Here is a 23388-nt window from a genome sequence, read left to right as displayed (position 1 = left end):
GGCGGCTGCTGGGGCGGGGGCGGGCGGAGCGCCCCGGGGCGGGGGGCGCCGGGCGCCGTGCCCGAGGCGGGGCGCCGCTCCCCGCGCAAGCGTCTGGGCCTGCTGGGACGCGGGACGCTCGGGACACCGGCGGGCACCGGCCGGGCCGCGGCGCTCGAGGAGGCCGGAGCGGCGCCCGCCCGGCCCCTCCCGGTCTGCGGCGCTGCTGCCCCCGCGGCCGGGCCCCGGTCGCACCCTCCGCTTTGTGCCGAGCGGTGCCCAGGGCCGTGCCAGGGGCCGGCGGCGCTGCGGGGCGGGCCCGGCGTGACCCCCGAGCCCCGCGGCGTTACGGGCCGTGCGGAGCCACCGTGCCTGTGCCGCGCCTACAAGGCTTGGCTTGTTCAGCTCCACACGTGTTCACAGCAGCCTTTCACAAGCTTGGAAGTAGCGGTTTGAGCTCATTTACAAACACTGCTTTCCTTATTTGATGTCATCTGAAATTAACACAGCTTTCTGGTAGCTTTCTTGTTTGTGCCTTGATGTAATTTCATCAACGTTCTGCAATCGAGCATCTTGTGGCAGATGAAGAAGGGAAATGTGGGTCAGTGCACAAGCTGTTAATTTGCTGCTGAACCAAAGAATGACACGGAAAACCCCAGTATAGGCAGCGCACTAAAGCTATAGGCACAAAGCGCCGTGCTGAATAAACTGACTAAATGCTGCTTAGTCTCAGGGTATAGGTGCATTTTGCCATTGCACATAGAAATATCAAAGGCCTCTCCGGTCCTTTGATCCAGTCTCAAGCATCCAGTATGTGTGTGTCCTGTTTATCAATTATTGCCTGCTGGGACAGTTAACCCTGATGATCACGCGTTGGAGAAATTCATCATATGATACATTACTTCCCCAAGTCATGCCCTGCCGTGCCAGGGTTATGCTTCCTGTTCAGGTCTTTTTCTCCCGCGCTTCCACTTTAGGGGAGGAAACACCTTCATAAGCAAACGGACGGGCACTGTGGTACAAAGGCCAGCTATGGCACTAAGTAGTTGTCCAGCTGTCCAGGTACTTGGAACTGCAAACTCACTGTTGCCTTGTGGTTTGCGGCTCCCACGGCCACTCACGTGGAGAGGCAGGAGAGATCCTTCTCGAGCGGAGTGGGCCCTCTGCTGGATTTACAGGAAGGGAATCAATTGGGAAAAGAGTTTCCCATCCGTGATGGGCACACAACCCTCCCACCCAAAGGGGTTCTTTCCTAGCAGAGACATTGCCAGATGTTTCAGTGCATCTGTGAGTCAGCCTTCATGACTAGAGCAGGGATGAGACTCCCTAAGACCTGAACGCTTAATTTTGATGGAAGTAGTTAGTGTTAATTGTAAATAAACATTGTTATTTTCTGTGTGTATGGATGTGCACACACATATGTATATCTATACATATGTATATGTCTATGTTTATAGACACAATGCTAGAGCAATCTGCTGTAAGCAGTACTTCATCCCTTCATCTTTGAGTCCTTGTCTGAATGCAATAGCGTGCTCTGCTTGCTAAACAGTGCTTGGTTTACTGTAAATAATGTTGTTAGAGATTCAATATGCTCCAATATAAAAAAATCTCATGGGATTTCATATGCAATTGTTCATATTGCTTCTTCACTTAACAAAAATCATCACAGCTCCTATAAACTGTTATTAGTTTGGGTGATGTGCACATATGGCTTTCTCAGCTTCCTGACTCCTTTACAAATACAGTAAAGCATATGGGAACTTACTAGTGAAACTTGAAAATGCTGAACTGTTTCAGGTAGGAATCTAGTACTTATTATTTTCTCTGCTTTGATTCTATTATGGTGCATTTTTAGCCAATGGCATAGTTTATGTAGACTTTCCAAAATCCCTTGTCAATGAATACATTTCAAATTTTTTTTTATGCTGTAGCTTCCAAAATTTATCATAGTTTCTGTGAAAGATAATATGCTGTGGTTTCTAGCATTTATTAGCTCATGATCTCTTAAATGTTTTTTCTGAATTTTAGTGATCTAGATCTGTGCCTAGGTCTTTCAGTGAAAGGAAACATATTTTTTCTTCATATTTACTCTTCATAATTAAGATACAAGCTAAAGTGTAGATCAGCTTCCAAATTTTGAACTACTTTGTGTGTGATACATCTTATGTCCTTCTATTGTTTCTTACATTGTTTGCATCAATAGTGATTGCTGCTGCTTCACTATGCACATCATCTTTAAGTAACATAATTAGCTTTGCAGTTGTCATTCAACGTTTTTTCAACTCATATTCTGCAGATCAAAGGACAGAGTGGACAGAATATATAGGGCAATCAGAATCAAGCAGCTGAACTAATTAAAATTTCATCTCTGTAGTGTCCTTGACAGGCCATCTTCAAAATCTTTTTTGCTTTAAGATTCTTTCTTTACAGGCTTGTGCTCTGATAATATTTTATAGTAATTTTGTCTTTCAGAAAAAAAAGTTCACTGTTAATATCCTGGTTGGATGCTATTAATTAATATTCTGAGAAATTAAGTTGCATTTTAGACATCTGCATCTTTGGCATTTGCTTACACTGTATTTTGTGAAGTGCTGATGCAGTATAAAATTATAGGTAACTCTGTTTGTTCCCAGGTGTGTCATTTGGGACATGTGACTTAGGCTAATTTTATTTCCCAGATTACAACATTTGTGGAGAAATTTAGAGTCTATAGAATTTGGTCTCATGCTACTGCTTGTAGACGTTACCAGTTGCTGAACCTATTGATTATGATGTTTTAAGGAAAAGTATTAATGTTTGCCCAATTCTCGTGCTCTCTTGAGGTGCTGCAGTCTCCCTCTCTAACATAGATGTATGTTTACATATAGGTATATGGTAGAGGAGAGGGAATTAGAAAGCTTTATGCCTATCTATAAGAACTTTTCATCGTTAGAACAATTAGGATCTGTTTCATTGCCTCTTTGGGGCATGAACCTGTTCCTGTTTGTCCAGTCTACTTTGTCTGAATGGTTGTGTTTATTTCCAGTTTTCTTTTTTGTCACTCTGATGAGTACAGGACTGGAGTACAAGAGAAATATCTCTCCCTTACTGCTTTTATTTGCTTACAGCATTGAACAGTAAGTGAGCAGAGGCATTGTCCTACAGGTCGCATTCCTTCAGCCTTTTTGCAGTTTTCTCAGAGATGCAAATATTTTGGGTGACGTTCCCAACACAACACTCTTGATGATGCTTCTTTTTGTATTGTTTCTCTGAGCTGCTTCTTTGGCTGCATCCTTGACAGTAACTTTTACTGTGGGGTGTTTTTCCCCCCCTCAGAATTGTTGCATTTGAATAATTATACTGCCCATTATAATGCCTAGATAGTGCTGTGATAATTAATACTGATTGGACTGAGGATAGTGAGGAGCTGGTAGGGGTTTCTGCTGCTGTACCCTGAATACAGCTAGGGAATATGGTGTTCTCTCTGTGCAGAGAGAAAACTTGTTTCATAGGAGATGTTAAAATGTTACCAGGTCTCTGTGCCACACAAAAATAAAAGCCTAGTCTTTGGCAATACAGATGTAGGAAAGAAACAAACCTCTGATGAACAGAAGAAAAAAAGTTGTAGGGATGGGGAGATAATATTCTGAATGAAAACTAGGATAGGATAAAAGTAAACAAAAATGGTATTTTCACAGAAAAATAGTTTTCCTGTGGTAAAAGGGTTCCCCCGCCTTCCTCTACTGCATCCTGTTCCTGTTTCTGTCACAATGTTGATCTTATAGTTTTACCTCTAACTTAGGAGGACTGGGCATGATTCCAGTGTTAGCTATAGTCAGGCTTTTTTTCCTCCCTCACACCTGTCTCTCAAATCAAGTGTACATGCATCCTGAGAGTTAAGCTCTGTATAAAGTGGTTGCCCTTTAGGATTAGTGTTGTTGCAAAGACAGCCTTATTTATCACTTTTACTTGATTAGTGTTCCTCATAATAGCGATGCTTCAGTCTCTTAATCATCTTTATAGCCCTTTAACTTGGTTAGTGTTTTCTGACTCGCATGCTGAATGCATGGAATGTTATTGAGAAACTTTTCCATGGAAGAGACAAATTCCTTAATAATAAAGAGAGTTATCTTATCTAAAGTAAAGACTCTTACATATTTTGAACAGAGAGAATGTTGAACACGTTCTCATTCCAATGATTTCTGACAAACTTTCCTTAGTAATTACAGGAATGTAAGTGTATGCAAGATTCTATTAATTTTTTTCTTTGTATGAATGCAAAATAAAATAACTAGTCATGCTGCTTTTTTTTCTTTTTTTTCCCCTCTTTTGGGGTATTGTGAATTTTAGAAATTCCAAATCTTTATATGTGATGGAAGAAGACTGTTTTAAAGCAGCTGCTTAGCAACATTGCTTTGCTGTTTCACAATCAGCCAGCTCTTCCCACACACTGCAGTGAAATGTATGTCATTTCACGGTGACTTGTATTCCAGCTTTTCTTTTGACTTAGTCTTAGATCTCAAAGAAAATTAAATAATAAGAGTTGGAAAGAAGAACAGGAACCTTTGGTGTCTTAACTTTTTTATAATAGGATGATTAATGCCTTAATATCCTTCTGCAATAACCATGTTCCAGAAGTTCTGGCTAAGAAAACCTGGGTGAAGCCCAACAGCTAATTCAAACCACTTGGGGAAACCCCACTGAAGATCCCCCTCAGTAAGGTCCCAGCATTTGATGTATAGCTTCTGTAAGAATTTGTGCATAGTCATATTCCCACTCGCACCTCCACTGCCCAAACTTTTAAGAATCTTCAGCATCAGAAGAGGTTGCATTTGGTACAACAAATGGGTTCTGGAGGAGAAAACCAGTGAAAGCAGAACTGATTAAGCTATCTGTATACATGAACAGAGAAAAGGAAATCGGAGAAAGTAAATACAGGAATACAAATTTCGAGATTGAAGTCACCAAACCATTCTGTTTATTGGCAACTACTGAACGCTTTTGCTGTACTTAGCACCTTAATGCAGATTACAAAGCCTGTCTGTTACAAAGTTAATGTCAGTGAAGCACAGATAAGGTGATAAGATCCTTTATGCTTTTTGTGTTCTGTTGTGGGATGTAAAATAGATTAAGAAATATTTTTTCAGCGGGACTAAAACTGACTGTTCTACAACTAAATTTTTACTTTTTTTTTGGTCATGTAACAGTGTAATAAAACAATTTTACAAACTTTTTCCAATCTATGCATTTCATTAGAAACTTTTAAATATAAAGCCAAGATTTTAAAGTGATGTACTGGTCTGAATTGCTGATTATTCATACAGTACTCAAAATATTCAGTATCAAAAGTATTACTCAAAATAATAATTGAATAATAAATCATTGCAAATCTAAGTTAAGGAGAAACAACATATAATTAAGTACAAATAATGTTTTTTCTTGTGGATTTACTTGTACTGGGAGCAAACCAGTACAGCAACCAAGAGGCTGGCATACAATTTAGTCTTGTGACTTGAAAGTTGAGGGCAGTCAGTGCTTTAGGTTCAGGCTTTTAACAGGCAATGAGGGAGAAGTATCTGACAAAATTAACCTAACTGGACTATGGAGGATGTGCTGCTTTAGTAGTGTTCTGCATGCAGAGAAGAAACTTCTCATCATACTTTTAGGAACAGACCAAGTTTGTACTGCATTTTCAATTATGTACTTTATTATCTAGGCATTAGCATGTTCTCAGACCTGCTAGGTAAAGTTATCAAATGATATTTTCACAAAACAAGAAGAGGAAACAGTACAGGAAAAAACTTGACTCTTTTAATGATTCCTGACTATTGTCACTGCAAGTGAAACTGAAGTGCAATGAGTATATGTAAAAAGAATGAAAACTTGGGGTTCTGCAATGGGAGAAGTAGAGTATTTGTTTTTTTGTGTGTGTGCCTGTGAAAAAGCAATTTAGTACAGGCCTTCATATGTAACATTACGTTGTCACATTATTCCACTATTCTGTTTGATAAAGTAAAATGGGATGTTACCTGTGAATCATCAGCTTTGGGAATAGGCATTAATTTGCTTTGTTGTGACAAATGATACTGATGTGAGAGAGATCTCAAGAATACCAAGTACTTCTAAGTTGTTGGTCACTGAAACTTAATAGTGGTGGGGAAAACTAGTGATTGTAAAGTAGGTATGTGACTTACCTTGTTTAAAATTTAACTTTAAAGCTTCTTTCAGTTAATCAATGTAAAAGACTCAGAGAACTAATGAAATAAGTTCTGGTTATATTTCTATTCAAAAACCCAATTACTTTCTACCAATAGCTGAGTATGCTTAGGGTTAGAAATAATATTTAGAGTTCCTGAAGTACTTGGTATACTGAGGTCACATTTTGCTTCTCAAATTGTTTAGCCAAAAAAGGCAATAGTAAAGCTTTAGAGATGTGGTACTTCCTTCCTGACTTGTTCAGTATTATTAAAACACACAGAATTATTAAATTAAACTCGTTTTAAGTTACATGGGTGTTAATATTTGCTTTTTACTTCAGTGAGTCTGCGTATATATCTAGAAGACCATAAGGTGCTTGCTGTAATGGTTGCCTTTGCTAAATCCTCTTCCTTCCATATGACGTGTAATGTTCTGTTGTCATTTGGAAATTGTACTCGTCTTCAATCATGTATTTTGCAGTGCCAGGATGTTCAGATGTTGATATAGTGGTGCTGTATCTGGTGTAAGGCTTTGTGATATTCTCTTAGCTTGTGTAGAAAGGCTGAGTAGGACCAGGGTGTTAATGAGGCTTTTTGCAATGTGCTAATTAAATTTTATAAATGCACGTTGAATAGATCCAGTGGAACCAGTTTTTGAAGTAAAATACAAACACTGTGCACTCAGACTTCCTCCATAAACAAATGATTGTGATTCATCCTGTAGTGTTTCATGAACTGTACATTTCCTGGTTAGTTGTCTGTTCAATGAACATGGGTTGGCTTGCAGAATCTCCATTTCATATATATATAACAGGCATTAAAACGGTATCAAAAATAGTTTTCTATTTTTGTTTCTTCTTTGAAGATTCTTTGTAAGGGGATGCTGAGATTCTCAAGAGTGAACAGTTTGTTAAGCACAGGGGTGGAGTTGATAAAACTGTAGCAGCAGAGGCAGAGATGTGTATTTTCATATTTGGCACCCGTGTTTCCTACTTCATGGCAATCTACAAATATTTACATACTGCAAAAGTAAATGAGTTATTGTAGTAGCTGTTGCTGTTTCTTGCGTTGACAGGAACGAGGCAACTCTCTGCATCAGAGTTCACTCACAGACTCTACACGCAAGTGTGGAGTGTTGCATATGCAGCTTCTGCTACAGCTGCCATTTTGTCATCTCAGAAGGAGTGTGTTCAGACCTCCTTCTCCTTTTTTGTTCCTGCATGTTACGCTTTACAGTCTTAACTGAAAGTTGAAAAGGAGCATTTCCATTTGTCATTTGTTTTTCAGTGTCGGTGTTTCAACAGTTTTTCGTTTGAGCTGCATATGTGTTGTAAGATTTTCCCTAGGACCTGTGTCATACAGAACATACAAGAACTTGTGTGTGTCATACTTTGTTTCATAAGAAGAGCTCAGAGGGCCCCATGTACGATGGTCAGTGTTGTGACAGGTATTGCATAAACCAAAGTCAAGGCAGGGAAGGAGTATTCTGGATTAGAGGAGGATGAATGTGCTACCTGTCTCCCACTGAAGGTATCCATTTCTCTACTGTAGAGCTGGGACACTGAATGGTCTGGAGAGCTGTCTGCCACTAATGTTGACCAGGAAAGGTCACATAGACCATGAGGGAGCAGATCCTATTGACGCACTAGCTCTCGGAAGAAGAGAGCTGAAGTTCTGCATTCATCCAGTGTGATATGGCAGGCCTGGTGGTCTAGGAACACTTTCTGCATTTCATTAAACGCTGTATATGAATTTGATACTCTTAACAGGCAGTATAACAGCTGGATGAGCTCTCTTGCATAGTAATAGTATTGTTTTAAAGCAAGCACCAGATGTAGGGGCTTATTGCCCACAGGCACTGATGTGTACAGCTGCTAATATCAGCTTTCTGCTCTCTTGTTCTGTCTGTAGCACGATTTTTCCTCTTGCTTCCTCAGATGTTATCCTTATCCACCTCAGCAAACTGGCGCCTCTGCACTCTGAGGGTGTCTTGTGGTGCTGATGGTCCCAGTTAAGCTACAGTTAGATTTGCCGCCTTCCCACGATATCTGGGTTTATTTTCTGTGCTTTGTCATATCCATAGAAATCTTCCCTGAGCTGATCAGAAAAATCACTCACTGCTTCTGGGATGTTCATAACAAAATTGTAAGTTGTTGGATGACCATGAGTTTAACAGGATGGGTGCTCATTAGAGATTTCAAAGTAAAATGCTGACAAACTGGAGATGCTTCATTGCACCTGTTGTGTCTCTATCCCTTCCCAAAGTCTGCGTCTGTGTAGGAGGTCAGATTCTGGAGAACTTAGCTGTGAGTGCCTTGGAACAGTGAATTGTCTTCCTGTCGTATAACAACTGCCAATGGTAATGGCCCATCAGGGCCTTGGAGCATTACTGCTGTATATTAAATAAAATATAACCCAAATATATCTTAAGGGAATACAGGTAATTTAAGGTTTCTGGTGCTTATTATGGAGGATTCAGGATTATTTGTTGGAGTTCATTTTGAGACATGTTGAGAAAAAAACATTTACATTTGCACTCTTAAGAAAGTGTCTTGCACCAATGAATGAGGGTTTCTTTAATCATATTGTTCTCACTCCAGTGCTTCAGTAAAAAGCATTTCAGAAGCATTTCATAGTTAAAAGCTTGGCTAGTCTCTCTTTCTTATACTAGCCTTAAAATTTCTCACTGTTTTTAGCATTTCCTGTGATACACAGGGAAGACGAAGTATATTAGTACAGAGAAACTTGTAGCATGTTCTATAGATTTATTTTGAACCTGCTTGCCATCAAACGTTTCTGTACTAGTGTTCCCACCTGGAACAGCAATGCTAGCAAACATTATCTTTTTTTAAAACACCTGTAAAAGCTGTCAGATTTTCTTTTCGTGAGTGATGGAAGTGTTATGTAAAAAGCACATTCACTGCCCAATATGGTGGCAGTCTAAATAGAGCAAGAAACAAACCAGAAGGTGTGGGAAAGAGAGGACATATATGTCTGTTCTTAGACAAGAATTAATAGATGGGTTTGGTATATTTTTTCAGGATTAGATTTGTGATTGCTTTTTGTTGTTGTTTTTTGTTTCCTTTACAGGTATGTAGTTTTGACCTGAGATGTGCCTTAATTTAGAACCAATCCAGCATCCTCAGAGCAGTGAGATGTCCAGACAAAAAGAAATTTTATCTAGTCCTTCTTTTGAGGAAAACGTAACAGGAAAGGAACAGAGTAAGGTGTACAGCAGATCTCGTGCTGACTGCCAGTTAGGAACATCATACTCTTAACATTAAAACTGGGGTGTGTAAAGCAGGATATTGACTGCAAGATGTGAAAAGTCTGGTTCTTGCAAATAAACCTTTAGCTGGAGTGTCTGGTTCTCAATACTGCAGGTCATAAAGGATGGGAGAGTCCAGAAGATCCAAAGGGAAGTGTTGAGAATGATCACACTCCTAGAAAAAAAATGCAGGAAAGGTCTGGATAGGCAAATATTGTTTCTTCTTAGAAAAGAAGACTGATGTGACACATGATAAGTCTTCAGAGAAGTAAATAGTTGCTGTATAATGGAGAGGAACAAACGTTTCTTTTTTTGTTGCTAGTAGTGCAGAGAGTCCTGGGTTTAAATAGTGGCAGAGGAAATCTAGATCAGTAATTAAGAAAAGTATTCCTTTCTAATAGTGAGGGTAGTCAAGCACTGTAATAGATTGCTAAGGGTGGTTGTGGAGTCTCCAGCACTAACAATCATTTTTTAAAGAATGATTTGGAGAAGTAGTGACACTTATAATTGATTCAACCTTGGAGGAAGAAAGGATTAGTGAGTTCACAAGGTTTCCTTCTTGATCTTTTATCTAGATGTCTTAAAAAATTGTGTTGAAGTAATGCAGGGACATCCTAGAAAAACAGCAAAAATTTACAATGTGGCTTTGCAAAAAGGTAGTGGTTTACATCCACTCCTATATTCTTTCCCATTTGAAATATTTTGATAGTTTAAGTCATGTAGAATGTATTGTGAGTTGAACTTTGAACTTGCATTTTCCCTGATTTTTTTAAGTACTTTATTAGAAAGATGGTATGTATAAAAAGAAACTCGCATATTAAAAAAAAAAGCCCGCATTCGGGCAACTATGAGTTTTATAATTTCTCCAATAGTTCAAAAACATCTTTGATGTTTTTATATCTTAAGCTGAAACAGTATCACTTTGGTGGCAACCCAGACCATCATATGTAAGTTATGAGTTTATAAATATGAAAATAATTTGAGATTTCAGAAAAGCACTACATTTATTTTAAGTGGCAAAGTTATTACAATCCAAAAATCTCATTGGCTGGCAAAGCTAACAAAGGCTGAAAAATGCATTTGAATAAAAAACCTTATCCATCTGGTGTTGTTTATGTCTTGCAACTGTATTGTACTGGTCATCACTTAGTCCACATGATCTACATATGATTGTGCAGCTGTTTTTGTTTGTCTTGATTTATAGATGACTTTGATGAGCTTGTGGTGAGTAACAATGATGTTGTGCTCAAAAATATTGCTGAAGATTTGCGGAATCGTTTACCCATCGAGGCAATGTTTACTTCAGAACATCAGGCTGTTCAGAAAGTAAGCTCATTGTTACAGTCTGCTTTTGCTGAACCACATAATTTATTCTGATTTCTTTTTTAGTAGTTGTTCTTAATAGAGAATGAGCACTGGATTGAGGTATAGGAAATCTCAGTTTGGTTCTCAGGTCTGTTTCTGCATGTTTGCCTGACTCCAAGAAAGTTGCTTCATACCTCTTAATACTTTGATTATAAGTTATTTGGCATAGCTTTCATTCTGTGTGGTATGGCACCTGTCACAGTGATTCTCTAATGCTAACTCCATAATAAACTCTAACAGCACCCTTAAAGAAAACAGAAATGCAGGGCCAGTGTTTCACTGTTGCCATAATGTGGGCAGCCCAGGATGATTTCCAGCTCTTTTCAGATTCTGATGGCTCAGAAAGAGGGCTGTGAGTTCTGTGGGAGTGGGGAGCACCTTTTCTGCTTGAGCTGTCAGTATACAAGGAAAGTTAGTGCATTTCCCAGAAGAGTGATGTGTAGCTTTTCAGTGGAAAAAGTGGATTGACCACACGCAGCAAGCCTGGAAAAGGGAGGAAAGAGGAGTAGGAGGATGAAGATTATACCCCTTGAAGTGATGAGAAGGCAAGCATCCCGACTTGGTATACTTTTGATTGAAAGTGACACCCATGTTAATCAGGGACGTTTCTAGATTGAGGTATAAGGCATGAAGATGAGAATAGTCAGTTGAGGCTGAGAAGCAAAGTTGCCCTTTTTCCTAAATTTAAGTTACATTCTCCTCATTAAAGAGGAAGAGAAAAAGCTTCCTTTGCCCTGCACCTCCTCTGTAGCCAAGTGAGCACTAAGGAGACAAACTCATGTCTCCCAGGTATCGAAACCAGCTTGCTTTCCTCTGTTGACTTCCACTTACTGGTTATTTCAGTGGAATTTGATGATCCAGTTTACAGGTAGGATTTTTTTAATTTTGATTTGTAACTTCTGCGTAGGGAAAAACATGGATCTTGGGGATTTTGGGAAGGGTAGGATGGTGGGGCAGTTAACCACGTGACAGTGTAAGTGAAATTAAAGAGACTTGGTTATGCCTTTCTAAGATTGTGTTCCTTTTCTCAGATACACCAGCATCCACTGCCCATGATTCATGTTGATGCATTCCTTTATGATGATGATGTTGTTGATTCATTGTGTGAGGAAGGGAAAATGAGTAGGAGCTACTGCACAGAGTGTGGCTCATACAAAACTGCATCTTTAGGTAAGTGCTCTTTTGGGAACATGAGAAACAAGTTCAGTTTAACTAAACTGGTTTGTGCAGTGACTCAGCTGGACAACAGAACATCTGGCTGATGGAGGGCTTTGTCCAGACCAGTGCAGTACAGAGGCCAGAATTATTTCCCATAACCAGTGGAAGGAGACTCCTGCACACGTAAGTGGAACTAATTTGCAGTGCGTGAGTGATGCTAGTTGCCCACAAAAACTGGACATGTAAGAGGCAGGGCTATGTACCACTGGAAAGGAAGACGCGAGAGGAAGACAATACTGTAGGAGTCCATGCAGTAACCTTGGCCTCCCCTCACATGCTGAAAAACAGTAGAAAGCACCATCTGTCTTAAAGCTTGTGTGTGGTGTGGTACAGATCAGTGCTGTTGCCAGTATAGCACAGGCATTGAAGGAATGGTTTATATGAATAACCTTCTGTTCCTTAAAACCTTGGAGTTGAAATTTAAAGCTATTAGTATGTTCATAAAAATTTTTGCATGAATTGTGTTAGGCCTTATGTACCATGTTTCCTTTTTCAGTTAAACAGTTCCAAGTTACTTTTTTTGTATTCTTTAATATATGTCACTTGCAGAAAAAGGTAATTCAGTTTCATGAAGGATTTCAAAATTCTCCATGTAAGGCAAGGAATCCCCAGACTTGGGACAGATTACTTGGCAGGCTACCTCTGATCTGCAAACCCTGGTGTTCCAGGGTCCCCAGCACTAATTCAGACAGGAAACCATGCGCATTTTCAGTGATGATAACTCCTCAGGTTATTATTTAATTGGTTAATAACACAGTAGTTAGTACTGCCCACCCAACACCTCTGTTCTGTTCTTATTTCCCAGAGTTTATTTCGCATTCCTTTTCCCTCATGGAACTGAAGTTTCTTTATCAACATGTACTGCCTGACCTGACAGGAAAGGTAGTGGTTGACGTTGGCTCCAGGCTTGGTGCAGTGCTATTTGCGGTAACTTCCAGCACAGGAATTCATATTTTATTACTGTGACAAATATTTTCCCTCTTCTCTGACTGCCTACTCTTTTACTCCATCTTGGATGGGTCATTCTGAGAGGCACCTCTGATCTGATTCTCTGAATAGTATAAGGTGCTGTTTACTAGCAATTTCAGTTCTTCACAAGAGGGAATACAAATGATCTTGCTTATGGAGAGGAAAAGTCTGTTGTCCAACAGAATAGCATATTGCTGTCACACATGCTGCTCTTTTGCTAGTTCCTGCTGTCTCTTTCATAAGTAAGTTTGTCCTCTAATATCTTGACCATGCCTATATATAGATTCGTTATGTAAATTCCTTTATGAAGCTGACAAACTGTTAAATTATACAAAGGAAGACTTTGATATGAACTTGTCTGCAAAAACATATTGTCCTGCTCTGTGTTTTAAAATGCACGTAAAATACTTCATCGAGAAACTTGAGTGCAATTTTGATTACTTTTGGCATGGCTGGTGCAACATATGGCCAACAGCAATGCAAAACACACATTACTATTTTCTTAAAAAAGTCAGTGGCTGTTTAGGGCTCAATCTTGGAAACACTTGAGCATGTAATTCTACTCATCTGAATAATCTAATTTTGGGACTACTCAAATGAGGAAAGTTACTCCCATTTGTAAATATTTGCAGCATTCGATCCTTAAATGGTAACACTTTTGCTAGGCTGAATTTGTTTTGAAGTACTTAAATGCTTGTATTGTTATAGTAGAAGATACTCTCAAATAAAGCGCTCTTTTAAAAAAGTGTTCTCCTTTATAATATGTTCTTGCCATGGAGGAGGGGTGACTTCACCTTCGCAGGTTGCTTTTCTACTCTCTGAGTTGAGTGGTTTCAGAAAACATTAATAATTAAGTTGTAGTACATGGGTATCTCAGACACTCTGTATCTTCAGCATTGTTTGCTTGTCTTTGCCATTGTTGGAAAAGTGTAATTATTATGTTCAGTGGAGACAGTGGCACTTAAAACAGAGTCTTCTTTAGGGCCCTGTATGCTCAAGTATTTGTACTTTTCTTTCCCTAACATCTCCAACAACTTTCCAAAATCTCAGTCCAAAACCGAAGCTATTTTGAGGTCTTATTATTAAGGCATAATTTAGCTTTTTTTCCCCATATGTACCTCTATGAAGCATCTCAAAATGTTAGTAATACTATAACTTAGAGGTGCTGACAAAGACTTTGTATCAAAATACCCCATGTACGTTGTCCTCTATTTTCACTCATTTTGACTATATGTTATGTCTCATGTGTTTTTCTTTTTTCATGCTATTTTCTTCTTTCATTCTCCCAAGAAACAAAATTATGCATTCTTTTCCTTTTGCACTATTTTTATAACTTGTTTTGCACAGCTTTTTTCCTTCGTAGATTATTTTCCAACTGTTTTGCAATTGAAGTGAAGTTGGAACTTTCCTCTTCTTTTTATTATTTTGATGTGTTATTTTGGATCTCTTACTAAAATTTAAGAGATGTAAGTGGAAATTGCCAAATCAGGGGCTTAGCTCTGAAAAATACATCACGTCCACTGAAAGACATTTCTCAACTTCCTGTTTTAAAATGTTTTTTTAATCTTAACTTGTGTTTTATTCTTTTCTTTTTAATTGAAAATTTTGAACTTGTTTTAAAGGCATTGCAGTTACTAAATTTCCTTTTCCTAATGTAGGGTTATCTTTATAGCTCAGCATCCCAGCTGTATGGAGTAGAAATGAATGCAGACTTTTGCCAGTTGCAAGAACTTATGATTACAAAATATGAGTTCATTGACAGAATAAAGGTAAGTAAATATAGTAGGTTTGGTTTATGTACTTTTAATCACCATGTACTAGGTATTCTGTTTATGTGAATGGCTGGTAAATCGGCATTCTCAGAAGTTTCTGCCTTTGCTTGTTCTGGTCTGAAACAAAGGCTTTGCATTAGGGAAAAAAAAAATCTCATAGCGGAAGAGGGAAATTATCAAAATATGATTCACTTAGCCTTTTTCCTGAATGGACTTACCCATTGACTCACACAAAACAGATATATCTGTTTCTCCCAGTGAAATCAATGACATTATTGCCACTCACTTCTGTGAAACTGAGTGTATTAAGAATTTCTGTTACTAATACACAACTAAACATCTGTGATTTGCTGTTGTCAGCAGAAGGATGTTTGTAGGACTTAGAGCTATTAGTATTGCCTTTCATAGAATGTCAGTGTATATGTACCTTCCACAAACAAAATGGGTTTCAAACAATGTGATATCATTATGGGAACCATTTCCCTAGTCCCATTATGGGAATAACTACTAATATTTTAATGAGGAAAAAAATTCCTTTCTGGAGAATACCAGTTATTTTGTCACCAGCAAAAGTTGGTAAGTAGAATATGCTGGGTATAATACTGGCTTTAATCCAGTTTTGTGTGCATGTGCTCTTGAAAGAATTCACACAAATTGCTGAGTATAGTAATTTCTTGGGAATCAAAGAATTTTAAACTAGAAATAAATAATAAATGTAAAATATTTAACACAGGGTAAGCAGTATCATTAGGTTGCTCAATTCAATCCCAGTTGCTGACAGTTGATCCAGAACCTTTGGCTTTTGCATATGTTTTGTGTTCATAACACCTTATTGTGATGAAACTGAAAGTACAGTTAGGAACTCTGTCAAGTTAATTCAGTGGAGCTGGAGACCTGTAAGTATACTTTTCATAACCTTATATGTTCTTCATTATAGGGTTTTTTGGTTTTCCTTCACACCTTGTAATTCTGCTGAAGTATTCATTTTGGAGCATAAAGATAAGAAGATAATATGTTTTCAAAGCAGTGCCTGAGGACTTAGCTATTTGAGTCTCATTAGACTGATTTGGTCATGTGACTCCTGTTATCACACTGCTTTGAACATTTCAATCTTAGATTTTTATTTCACCCCCAAATGAATCCTCTCCAGAGATAATACCAGCTTGAAAAACAGTGAGAATCCCATTGCTGATAATAATTTATGACACAAATTTGAAAAACTTTTAGGAGACCCTTCTTAAATAGCAATTGTTGTTTTCAAGATATTCTGAATTTTTATTAGACCGTGTTCTCAAAGGACAGCAAAGTGAAATGATATCTTTAGTGGCTGAATCTCTGAGTGAACCTTGTGTTTCATTGGTCAACACTTAGTTTGTTAAAGTACATAGAAGGTTGCTCAGCATCTTTTGCCATTTGAGCAAACATTTAAATACTGTGAGGAAAATAAACAGTTCAGCAGATCTTAGGAAACTTGAGACCTCAATTCAGAAATTGCCTGTAATTGTGAAAGGCTTGATGTGTATTCCATGGGGCAACAGGATAGTTTTAAAATCAGTTACTGGTTCCTGTGTTGTGCCAGCACACAGCCAAGCAGATCAGGGAACCGGTCCAGCTGAAAAAGAACCCAGCAATATTGGGGTTTTGACTAGAGCAATACCTGGTCTGGCTCATGGTGCAGCCACACATGCTTATGTGGTCCCACATTCCCCAACAGGAATGAGGATGTGTTTGTGGAGAATGAGGTGCTTAGGTGACTTTGGTCAGCTCAGTCGCCTACTCTGTAAATGCAGAGTAATTTTAAGTTAAGTATTATTCAAGTCAGGGAAACATCAACATAACGTTAAAAGTTTCCCAGTAGTTTAAACATCTTTCTGAATTGTGGCTTAAAATATTAGAAATGCCATTAGTAGAGCATTAAGAAAATTTAGTGCTAATCATGACTTCTTGTGCTGCAAGAAGTCCACTGATGGAACAGTTCACCAGTCACTGTATAGATTAAAGGACTGCTGGTGGGGGTTTTTATACAGAAATTCTGTGGGTTTGTTATTTTTTTCCCTTTAAGGATAAGAGAGTAAAGAGAGTTTGTTAGGAGGAGAAATACATAATTTACCCTCAGAACAAGTATTGATATATTGTTAAGTGGGCAAAACGTTTTTCAACAAGTGTTTTGATAAAAATCTATACTAACATTCAGCTTTTCTCTCCAATATCAGTAGGATTTGACAAAATGTGAAATGTTGAATCCATCAGATTAGTGTATTCCCAGCCCAACTTAGTAATAGATCACACAAGAAAGAAAATAAGTTGTTCAGATTTTCTGACAATTTTCAACCTACAGGGATGCACTTTCAAACAAAATTTGTGGAATGCAATATTCAGATTGACTTTCTGCCTCTTATCACAAAATCAACCTGGTTCAGGTTGGAAGGGACCACATTGGGTCATCTGGTCCAACTGCTTGCTCAAGCAGGGTCATCCCAGAGCACATGGCACAGGATCACATCCAGATGGTTCTTGATTATCTCCCCTGTGGAGAGGGAGACTCCACAACCTCTCTGGGCAATCTGTTCCTGTGCTCAGTCACTCACACAGTAAAGAAGTTCTTCTTCATGTTCAGGTGGAACTTCCTGTACATCAGTTTCTAGCAGGTTGCCTCTTGTCCTATTGCTTGGCACCACCGGGAAGAGCCTGGCTCCATCCTCTTGACACCTTCCCTGCAGGTACTTACAGTCATTGATGAAGTCCCCTCTCAGTTGTCTCTTCTTCAGGCTGAACAGGCCTAACTCCCTCAGGCTTTCCTTGTAAGAGAGATGCTCCAGTCCCTTAATCATCTTTGTAGCCCTCCACTGGACCTGTTTCAGGAGCTCTTGTACTGTGGAGCCTGGAATGGAACACACCACTCCAGATGTGGCCTCACCAGGGCTGAGTAGAGGGGCATGATCACCTCCCTCGACCTGCTGGCAATGCTCTTCCTGCTGCATCCCAAGATATCATTGACCTTCTTGGCCATATGACTCACTGCTGGCTCATGGACACCTTGCTGTCCACCAGGACCCCCAGGTCCTTTTCTGCAGAGCTGCTTTCCAGCAGTTCAGCCTCCAGCCTGTACTAGTGCCCAGGGTTATTCTTCCCCAGGTGCAGGACCCTGCATTTACCTTTGCTGAATTTCAATCCGTTCCTCTCTGCCCATCTCTCCAACCTGTCAAGGTCCTTCTGAAGGGCTGCACAGCCCTCTGGGGTATCAACCACTCCTTCAGCTTTGTGTCTTCAGCGAACTTGCTGAGGAGGCATCTGCCCCTTCATCCAAGTCACTGATGAATGAGCTAAACAATACTGGGGCCAGTATTGAACCTTGGGGGACACCAGTAGTGACAGGCCTCCAGCTAGACCCTGTGCCACTGATTACAACCCTGTGGGTTCTGCTGTTCAGACAGTTCTGAATTCACCTCACTGTCCACTCATCCAGTTCACAAACCCTGAGTTTGCCTATGAGGATGTTGTGACAGTGTCAAAAGCTTTGCTGGAGTCGAGATAGACAATATCCACTGCTCTCCCCTCCAGGTAGTTGTTTCATCATAGAACTCAATCAGTTTGGTCAAGCATGGTTTACCTCTAGTGAATCCATGCTGATTACTACTTACCCCTTCAGAAGTTGTTCCGATTTATATTTCTCCTCAGATTGGAGATGCAGAATAATAGAATATCCTGAGTTGAAAGCGACCCACAAGGATGAGGGTCATTGAGTCAGATTGATATACTTCTTTGTCTTTAAGAGGAAGTCAAACACATCTTGTCAGAATGTTAATGAACACCCATATTTTCCTGTCTCACCTGTTTTGAAAAATGACATGATGTGCTAATATCCTTTTTGTTAGGTGAAGGTAGATGAAATCAAAACAGCTCCTCCTATGCTGACTGGAGAGGTAGTTTAGTAAGGTAAAGCACTTGCTGTCGTCCCAGTGACACTGAGCATCCTGACTTTCCAGCATTCCCAGTCCCAACATGTGTTGTGAGAATTCAGCTGTCAAGTCTGGGTCTATAGTGTCTTTTCTAGCTATAATCTTTCAGTAACCCACTGACCCTGTGAGATGCCTTTTAATATCCTCAAAATAGCTTCAACTAGCTTAGCTCCTTTACTGAAATTGGTGAACATTTGTCATAAAATATAAGTAAGTGAAATGTAACAGCCATCACATGGCACACAGAGTTCCAGACCAAAATTCAAATGTACTTTATTTCACTATACATAATGAATTAAGTATTTTAATTGGATAAATATTTTTTTAAAAATTTTTAAAATTTTTAAAGGTTATTCTGGTTATTTATTTCAGTTTTATCTACTGTGAAGCCAGTGAAATGCCCGCTTTTGTGACTGGTTCAAAATGGTGGTAGCAGGTGTTGTATTACACTGACAGGCTTCATGACTACGTGAAGGCTGTATTTGTCTCTTAATTTATGCCTTGTGAAAATTTTTTCCTTCAGGTGGTTCATGCAGACATCTGTACTCAGGCTTTGCTTCTTCAGAAGGCTGATGTTGTTGTAATGAATAATGTCTTTGAATATTTTCTTGACAGACAGGAACAGGTCAGGTAAGCTCTGTGTCCAGACAAGTTATCTATTTCTTTGGCAATGTGTGTGTAACCTTGTGAGTTATGGAAAACCTTAAGGTTGTGCTTTTTGAAGTCACATACATAAATTACATCAGGTAATTGTTTTAAACTGCCTACACTTAATTGTTACACTGCTAAGGTGTAATGGCAGTTGTTTATTGTTAAACTCACTAAACACTGCTGCTTTGTTTACCCAGACCTTGCCCTGAATTTTTGCACTGATCTGTTAAACAAGTATCTTGCTGCTAAAGGATCTAAAATTAGTATATCAGCATAAAGCTTAATCTTCAGAGGAAGACAGGTCACTCGACTAGTAGATGTCAGAGTTTTAATATAGATGCACTGCAATATATGGTTATTAATATTTCTAATATATCTTCGTAAGCATGTGGTAGCAAACAAACACTAAGGCTAAGGTTTTCTTTCAGGTACAAGGCACTCACAGATAAGCTTTTGCTAATTCAGCAGCATCAGTTTAAGATGTAAATAACTTGATCATCCAAAGTTACTGTTCCTTTAGAATGGGCAGTCAAAAAGGAGTACCTGTGTCTCCACTGTCCCAGCTAAGTCTTAGTTTCAGCTAAGGCTTGTCCTACTGCCCTGGATACCAGGTGGTAATGTCAACCAGAGAGGCACAGAGTGGATGGGTGAAGGGCAGTGGTTGTTTCAAAATGTAAGGAGATACGTTTCCAGACACGACAGAATTCATTTGATTCTGTGGTAACTCGGGGATAGTGGTTTAGTGTTGCATTAGTAGTGTGAAGACAAATTACATTTGAAGAGTGCTTGAAATTAAATTCTTTTTAGTCTGAATTGCTGTGCTGTTAGAAATTATCTGACTTGCAAAATCAGAAAAAAGGAATGCTGGGGGCTATATTTAAATATTCTGATTACTAATGTCTTAAGAGAAGTACTTTGTCACGACTGCAAGGTATTTATGTAAAGAGCAGCTTGTTGTGAAGCTTAATAGAATACTGTGCTTAGAGATTGGATTTTCTTCAAACCCAAAAGTTTAAAGGGGCCAAATGTCGATGTTTAATCCTAATTCAAAGTGAAGGTGTTGACAATACCAAATGGCATACATGTATGTATCAGAGTTAAAATGCTACTAAATCTGACATTGTAAGACCATATATTCCCTGTGTTTTTAATAAGAAGCTTGATTTTGTTCATGCAAAGATATTTACTTAGATATTAATAGTGACTGATAAGCATGTATGGCAAGTCTTTTAGCTTAGTCTAACTCTACCCAATAAACTATGTTACATTCATTTTATATCAAATGTGGGGAGTTTTCCCCTAAAAATTGATGACCTACTTTTAAATATGTTTCAGAGCTTGGGAATTCATTGCTTGTAATATAAGGAAAAGAGGGTCCTTATTAGTGACAGTTCCAAGTCTTCAAGAATCACTTTCAAAGTTCCAGGTAAGTTCCCTCACCCAGTTTTACCCGACACACTTTGTCATTTTCTATCAAAGTGGCAGTTCTTTAGTTGAGATTAGCTGCTTGCCAGTATTGCTGTAAGGAAGGATATTTAATTTTGTGCAGAGGTTAAAAGGTATAGGACTCTGAATTCTATTTCCAGGTTGACCACCAAGACATCTTCCTGTACTTTAATTGTCCTCACCTGTAAAATGAAAATCCCTGCCTATATCAATACACTGCATGAATCATTGTATTATCATGTGTTTTATTAAAAAAATACCTTCGCTGTGAGGTTAAACACTTGAACACTTCCAGAGATGGTGACTCTACCACTTCCCCGGGCAGCCCCTTCCAATATTTAATCACCCTTTCAGTGAAGAAATTCTTCCTGACATTCAGCCTGAACCTCCCCTGGCACAGGTTGAGGCCATTTCCTCTTGTCCTGTCACTGGTTGCCTGGTAGAAGAGACCAACCCCCACCTTGCTGCAACGTCTTTTCAGGTAGCAATAAGGTCAATCCTGAGCCTCTTTTTCTCCAGGCTAAAAACCTCACAAGACTTGTGCTCCAGACCCTTCACCAGCTCCATTGCCCTTCTCTGGACACAATCCAGCACCTCAATGTCTTTCTTGTAGTGAGGGGCCCAGAACTGGTCACAGCACTCGAGGTGCAGCCTCACCAGTGCTCAGTACAGAGGGTCCTGCTGACCACACTATTTTTGATACAGGCCAGGATGCCATTGGCCTTCCTGGCCACCTGGGCACACTGTCATCAGAGTTTTTTCAGGTATAGGGGTAGAACTTCAGAAATACAGATGTATTTAGAGACTTCTAGAGGCAAAACCTTGTCTCTATTTAGTTCTGGATTTGCACATTGCCTTGAAACGTGACAAACTGAGAGAAAGGGACATATTAAAGAAGGACGATCCCTGAGGATACTGTTTTTTGACCTGCTGTCAGCATAGGGAAGTACTCATAATATGGCAGTATGAGCTGTTGGAAGTACAGATTAGGGAGAGATGTGGTCTCCCAACTAGCCAAGTGATTACCATCAGGGGTCTTGAATCACTGACATCGGCTTTAAATTGCAGTTAGAAACAGGCACAACGACAGTGCATCTTCCAAAGATGTTTAATGCCCTGTGCTACTGCTGTTCCCTGAGTAGTAACTGCTTCTGATGGACCAACCTCTGCTCTCTGTCCACTCTACCATCAGTCATTGGTAATGTGTGTGATGCCTAGACAAATTATGTGGCCTGGCTTTAGTTAGGAAACAAAACACTGACCATCCATGACAAGGTTATTTATAAAGTAATTAGCTCACCACAGTAGTCAACTTTAAAGAAATTGAATCACTTGTTGCCTGTATGCTGATGTGTGAAATAGATCCTCAGCCCCAGAAGCTGAGTGGTGTCATTTGACCTTTTCTTGGAGCAAGCCATAGTCATGCAGCAGCTGAGAAGTCCTTTGTAGCCTTAATGCAATACTTCCTGGGTGTAAAACAAGAAAATACTTGTGATTCTTCCATGGTACTGTTAGCTGCTCCCTCAGCACTTCTATCAAAATGTTGTCTTCTGATCAGGATGTTTGAGGCTTATACAAATGCATATAGAGAGGCAGTTGTAATATGCTAGCAAAATATCTAGACTATTGACTGAGATAGTTTTTTAAAATTGTCTTTATTCTCGCCTATATAAGTTAAAATGGCATTTCCAGAAATGAATTTATCATTGCTGCATAATTTGGAATGACTAATCTCTCATATTATGTCTTGCTTTCTTAATGTTGTACTGACCTTGAAACTCCTGCTGCTTCTCAACATGGTGTTAATTTAAGGATCTGTTTTCATTGTTTCAGACAGATGTACAGCTCAGCCAATGGGTCGAAGAGGTGCAGCTAAACTATGATGTGTATATGGAAAAGGATGTAGACAGAGAAGCACTTGAACAGATACATTTATACAAGATTCTCTAGTACCTGGAAAAATTTACTAGTATTCTTATAATATCATATATTTTGGGTCTAAAATAAATTTGGATTGATTTGTGTGAATAAATCAGGTCAAAATTCATATTGTGATTAATCTGAGTCATACACGTGGTTTGTAATGAAAAAGAGTTTTTGGAAACAGGTTTCCTTATGAAGGCATTTATCTCAACAGAGTATTTTGACTTTTAACTAGGAGATATGCTCATGGTTTAATTTTTGCAGAAACGGTAGAAAGAGTGGCTACATACTGATGCTAAAAGAATTTTTCATCACTAGCATTGTGCACTGCCAATGTTTGCTAAATATATCAAACCTAAGAATAGTGCATCGTTATTAATATGAATTATAAGAATGCATTTAGCATAATGTTACTTAAAAGCTGTAGTGCTGTTTCATTTTGGTATAGACCATTTATTATTTTCAGTAATAATATTTACTGTCAGCAGTATTATCTTTAGTGTTCCTCCTATGGAATTTGTAGGTTTTCTCTCCAGGGTCTGCTTAGTAACCAGAGTGTCTACTGGCATCTGTTATGAGAGAAGCAAGTTCATCCATTTAGTTAGTTGTCCTTAAGGTGGGTATTAATATAAAATACTGAAAGACACCAAGGAGCCATT

The sequence above is a fragment of the Neopelma chrysocephalum genome, unplaced genomic scaffold, assembly GCF_003984885.1.
Source record: "Neopelma chrysocephalum unplaced genomic scaffold, ASM398488v2 Primary Assembly neopelma1_24, whole genome shotgun sequence".
Classification (NCBI taxonomy): domain Eukaryota; kingdom Metazoa; phylum Chordata; class Aves; order Passeriformes; family Pipridae; genus Neopelma; species Neopelma chrysocephalum.
Note: the sequence above shows the minus strand (reverse complement) of the source record.